The following is a 6,557-nucleotide window of genomic DNA, read 5'->3' on the forward strand; positions in this document are numbered from 1 at the left end:
ACGAAGAGACTGCGCAACACGTCCTTGCATCACATAGGCTAATCAAATTCAGTCTGCTAATAAATCTCAATTATTATATGACAATATAACATTGTAAAAAATTTAACAGTTATAAAAAACTGTTAAAACATTGACCTGCTGCTTTGGCTATACCTGAAAGACTATTTAAAAAAGTGCGATAGCCTAGGCTATCAAAATGGACAAACTATATCAGTCTATTTAAGCTTAAAGTCCGTACTGCTTATTTAAACGAACGAAGAGAATGTCCTCCAGTACCTGAGCATTTATTGAAGACCTCAGTGGGGAGAGAATGTACTTCAGGCATGAAAATGCGCGCTCTACACTGACTTGCGTTACCGGTAGTGCAATTACATGCATAGCAAGTTTGTGCAAATCTGGGTTAAAGGGAGCAACACTTGCCCAGTACTTAAAAATACACTCACTCCTCTTAAGGCGTGCTTCTCTTGAATAATTATCCAAAACAGATGAGATGGAAACACAAGTTTGTTTTACTGTTGTGCTTTCTCTTTCTTTTGTCATCAACATCTGTTCTATCTCGTCGTCATCGTCGGATGATTGTGATGGAGTGTGCTGTCGCTGTGTAGTTGCTCTGCTGCCGGATAAAGTCTGAATGGCTTCCCAGGCACGACATAAATGCATTTTTGCGCGTTCGGATTGAAGTTCGCTGAGAAAAAGTCTGTATCTAGGATCGAGAAATAAAGCAGCAACAAAGGCATCATTGTCAAAGAGAGCTGTTTGACGTGTTTTTAGACACTGAACTAGGCGTTTTGCAAAAGGATTGTCAATTCTGTCTGTGCACAGCACACATTGAAGCCAAACACCATAGAAGTCACCTGCTGTGAGCTGGTCCGACTGGAGGCTTTTCGTAGCAATTTTCGCTGGTTTCAGTGCACTCACCAAGTTGGATATTGTATCCCAATCACTCTCACTTAAATGTAGCTCTGTAATATTTGGTGACATGTCCTTGCAAAAATTCTGGAGCTCTAAAAGGCGCTCCAGCATATCATGTGTTGAATGCCAGCGCGTAGGACAGTCAACAATGGCCCTTTTGTGTCCCATTCTTTTTAGAATAGTGACAACGTTCTGGGTGCGCAACTTTTTTGCAACACGTCTTGCTTTAGAAATCAAATTGGATGACCGTTGGTCTTTTAATGCGTCGTCAACTGCCAACTGCAGGGTATGAGCCGAGCACCTGACACTGCGCAACACATGTCCTCCTGACATCACAGAGTCAAGTTCAATTACCACATCTGGTTCGCCTTGGGTTGTATCTGGCTCATCCTCATCCATTCCTACGCCCAAGGGATCAGTTTCATTCGCTTCATCAGATAGGGTGCCCTCTTGCATATCGGATAGTAAAGACACTGCCTTTAACATGTTAGCGCCGTTATCTGACGTTACGGAGTAAACTTGCTGTAATTCAACATTATATTCGTGCAAGACATCTGTCACAACGGATGAAATGTATTCGGCTGTGTGTCGTTCAGCTAGCTCCCTTACGGCCAAAGTGCGCAACACAATTTTTTCTCCGTCAGTGTACTGTACATTTATGCCAAGTACAGATCGGTCTCTGCATGTGGCTGAATCAATTTTAAGCATTAGTAGCCTTCCCTTTAACTCATTCTTGAGTTTTTCCCTTCTCTCCTGAGCAACACTTGACACCATATCACGGATATTTGAGGAGTTGATAGTAAAATCATTTCCTATAGCCTGTTGTAATGGGTCGATAAATTTTCTGAAGCCAGAGTCTTCCATTAATGTAAATGGTCTCCCGTTGACAGTTACTAGCTCTATGCACGCATCTTTTAGAACATCAGGATTCAGTTGAATATGTAGGCCTGTTGTCTTTGGCTTTTTAAATATCATCGAATCCAGAGTTGTTTGTCCATCTGCTGAAGATGCTGGTCTTTTATTGCTGGTTGAAGCCGCATACTCCGCTGGATGTTTACGTTGAATATGCCTCTGCAAGTTACCTCCGTGATTACCGGTTACTTCTGCCCCGCATCCTTCAATATTGCAGATAGACTTGTTTGACGACTTGTCATATGAGAAATACTGACGAAACGGATTTTCTTGGTGGCGACCCATCTAAAAAAAATTATTGACAGTGGTATAAGCTAGGCTATACGCCAGGATTTTTACGTTCTACAAATTAGCTCACTCACATAACAAATCAAAACAATAGTTTGCATTACTTTGTATGGCTAATCTTTACGTTTCTAAGCATGTTTTAAACAAACCTCTGAGCATTGGTTGGGTATGGGTAGCCTGCTTTGGGGTTATTTAAGACAAATATTTTCGTGCCGGAGAGATTGTCTGCTGATGACTGCTGCGCGGGCATTGACTGAAATTCACTCACGCATGATGCGTCAATGTCACATGCTGAACTACTCAATTCATGATTGGTCACTGCTAAATTAAAAACAAATATTAAAAAGAACGATAAAATAACGTTATTAACCGGTTAATGGTCATTTCAAATAAACGTTTTTGTTCAGAACGATTAAAATAGATTTTGTTTTCGTTTTCGTTTTTGATCCTGTCAAAATTTCGTTCGTTTCCGGTTTTCGTTTTCGTTCCTTGAACCGGTTCAAAGCCCTGATCCAAAGACAACAACAACAGCAGCAGCACGCGGATAATGAATAGTTCGGGGCAGATAGCGATCGCCTTTGTTTGCGCTTTCCTTCTCGCTCCAAAAGTGTGTTGCTGTGCTGCGTCTCGCCATGTTAACCTTCTTGTTTACTTCCGGTATACTGCAAGTGGGTTTTTTTATGCGGCGTCTCTACTCAAAAGACCAAGATTCCTTGCGAATAGAACATGCGCAGAACACAAATCAATGTTCCTTTTGATGGGGATATGCCGATACGCGTTTACATGACCAAATATTCGGGTTAGAAAAGGGGTACCCCAGGGGTAATATCCGGGTTTTTAAAAACCGGGATATGAGCATATCCGGGTTTTTGCCGGTGTTTACATGGCCGTGCGCGACCGGGTTATTGCTAATATCCCGGTTTTGAACGGGTTATTGGCTGCATGTAAACGTAGTGACTGATTTTCTGAACTAAGACATTATTAATTTTTTTGTTTGTTTTTAATTATTTATTGTATGAGACACTGTTGTTTATATTGTTTTTTTCTCTCTTCTGATATTCAAATTGTGTGAGACGCATAGTCGTTGTATTGTTTTTTTTTTTCCTTTTCTAATACTTCAAGAGTTACTAAGAAAAGAAAATCTAAAAAGATACGAAAAATATAAATACTTTTCTTATGGTTAATACTTACCATTGATGTTTTGAGTGGTTATTCCCCTTTTGTTGTTGTTGTGTTTTGTTATCATTTTTTCCTCCAGAGAGTCGCACTTAATCTTCTGTGACTGGTCTAAACTTTGTTTAGAACAAAAATATTAAGTGCAAGACTAAAAGGGGGAAGTTATACTTCACCAAAGCAAAACAGACAAAATGAATATAGTGAAACAAGAAAATGTGAACGTTTCAAATGCTGTCCTTGTTAGTGGCCTTGCGTTAACTGAAGCAGACCAGTATGTTGAAGCATATTTGCTTCGATATGGTTCTATAAAATGAAACTTACTGATAGATGACCCTACCTCAAAATTCCACCGTAATGCCATAGTGAAATTTGCCCATAGTACTGCCATGCAAAATGTAGGACCTTTACTACCCTTGACATTTGTATGCCCTACTGACCTGAATGTTACTTTTCATATACACCCCTTTGACAGTATGTGCCCTCAGGCTGACACCAGTGAAGTTACTAAAGGGGTACCTCGAAGAACTGCAAGCAATTGCCAGTGCAAGCGGGAAGTCATTTCAAGATGTGCTTCAGCAGGAATTGGCGAAGATTCACCAGGTTAGTGTTTCTGAAAAAGAACCAGCAGAGTCACAGGGAGTGAGTTACTGCAATCTTGGTGACAGTCTCCTGAGTCCGGGGGGCAGCAATCCACCTCTGTTGAGTGATGAGAACCCAGAGTTAAAAAGCCCGGTTAGGGAGAACAACCTCTGCTACACCCTTGCAGACGGAAGCCAGTGGAGCCATACCTGTTACTATGGTGTACCCAGCCATCTCAGCAAGCATCCTAGACACATCCACGGTACAACGAGTGGTGGTAGAGCACATTGTGAAGGCAAATGAAGCTGTGTCATCGCAACACGCCTTAATTCGCCTTCGGGCCTTTTCTGGTAAAATTCCTCACCCTGGAAATAAGCCAGACTTCAATACTTGGCGTGCGAGTGTCGACCTGTTTATGACAGATCCTTCAATCTCTGATTTGCATCGAACAAGGAAAATTCTTGACAGTCTGCTTCCCCCAGCTGCGGATATTGTCAAACACGTCTCTCCCAAAAGCCTACCTACTGTGTATCTGGAACTGCTGGAGTCTGTATATGGCTCTGTTGAAGACGGAGACGAGTTGCTAGCCAAGTTTATGAGCACTCTTCATAATCAAGGCGAGAAGCCTTCAACTTATTTGCATAGATTACAAGTTCTCATATTCAACAATTCAACAACAAGTACAACAATTCAACGAGGTGGCATATCTGAAAGTGTTTTCAATTTTGTCGCCGCTGTTGGGACAACGGCCTCATCACTGACCTTCAGCTAGAAAAGAGGAAATCAAACCCTCCTTCATTTAAAGAATTAGTTGTGCTCATTCGCACAGAAGAAGACAAAAATGCCTCCAAAGAGGAACGAATGCGGAGGCATTTAGGGTTAAACAAGCACTGTCCTGCTCCTTCAAAATTGAGAATGTCAACCCACCAGATATCTGCACACCCATGCGATGCGCTTGATGTTGACCATGGTGACGCAACTCTTTTAAAGTAAGTCTGTGAACTCCAAGCACAAGTTAGTTCCCTGCAAAATCATTCTGGCCTGAAGGACAAAACCATTAAAGCGAAATCAGTTGAAGTGAGTGCACTAAAAAAGTCTGTCATGGAGTTGCAGGTCCAGGTCTCAGCTATGAAAATGGCAGCTACTGCAAAAAAGAAGAATGATGTGGATGTGACTGAAATTGCTGACTTAAAGGGACAGATTGCTGACTTGAAAGTCCAAATGTCTCCTTCTGAGATGCACAGAAACCGTTTTGAGAAGTTTCCTCAGTCCAGAAACTGTCACAAACACAAGCTACCTGAATCAAGTGCAACAGTGGTCTTTTTGATACACAACGCCCTGTTATGGCTGCACTTTGTTCTGCACTATGTTCCACAACTTTAACCCGCCCGCGCGTTTTGCTGGATTTTCTTCACATTGTTGTACAATAAACTAAAATTACTTCGTCATTTATGGTCATACAGAAAAAAGAAATATAAAAAAAAATCTGTGAGATGTCTACTTTTGTATGTGTCCATTTACAATCAAATCAAAACACTGTGCTTTTTTGAAATAAAGAAAATAAACAAGGTGTGCGTTCTGCCTCTGTCGCGCTGAACTTTTTTTCTTGAGCATGTCTTTATACTGAAACAAAACTCAGTGAATACTTGTCACACATTTATGAGCCATATATCTTTATAATCATTTAAGTGTGTACTTTTAAATTATCATATTCAAACTGAAAACAAATATTCTCTGCTTGAGTAATTTGTATAAAACCAACAAGATGTCCAGTTTCTCACACGCTTGCTCATTAGTTTTAATGTGACCACGCCCACACGCGCAAAAGAGATTGACATGCAAATCTCCACATTAAGGAACGCGAACGCGCTCGTTACCTCAAACACAGCACCAAAATTCATCAGTCTCTGCTTTTCGTCGAGTTTGGAAGACACGCCGTGAGCTTACATTGGATTTAACTCAGAAGAAGAAGAATGCGATTTGAAGACAAGAAAGATGTAAGGTAAGGAATTCTTAATTATTAGTTAATGTTATTGTTGCATAAACTTCACATTGCAGTTGAATCGTTACTGTGTTTGTGGATATCTGCTCAAACGTAGATATGTATAATATGGTAACCATATAATGTTTCATATTTTGGAGCAGACTCTGCGTTTGAATGTATTTTGGAGCGTGCTCTGCTTTTGAATGTTTCATATTTTGGAGAGCGCTCTGCGTTTGAATGTATTTTGGAGCGTGCTCTGCATTTGAATGTATCATATTTTGGAGCACGCTGTGCGTTTGAAAAGCAAAACGCACCAAACAATAGGCTTCATTTTTTTTAATATATTGTAATCAATATATTTTTCTCTAGCGTAACGTTAGTTGTTGCTGAAATCTTTTGGAAGATTTAATTTATTATTATTATTTTATGTAGCACTGCGCGTAGCCTATGCCTCATATGTTCATTATTGTTGGAAAAATTTGTGTGTGTGTGTATTCTGTGAATTTTAGAAAGAAATTTTAACCAGAGAAATCTCAAATCTATTCCCAAAATCGTGCAGCCCTATAGTTTCTCTTGATATCAGTATTTTCACAGTGTTTTTTTTTTTTTTTTTTTTTTTAAACAGGGCCCTGCTGCTTCAACATTCACTTGAGTCTCTGTACATGAACATGGTAAATCAAGTGAAAATCAAACACCTTGGAAATGA

This window comes from Rutilus rutilus (assembly GCF_951802725.1).
Source record: "Rutilus rutilus genome assembly, chromosome: 1".
Lineage (NCBI taxonomy): Eukaryota > Metazoa > Chordata > Actinopteri > Cypriniformes > Leuciscidae > Rutilus > Rutilus rutilus.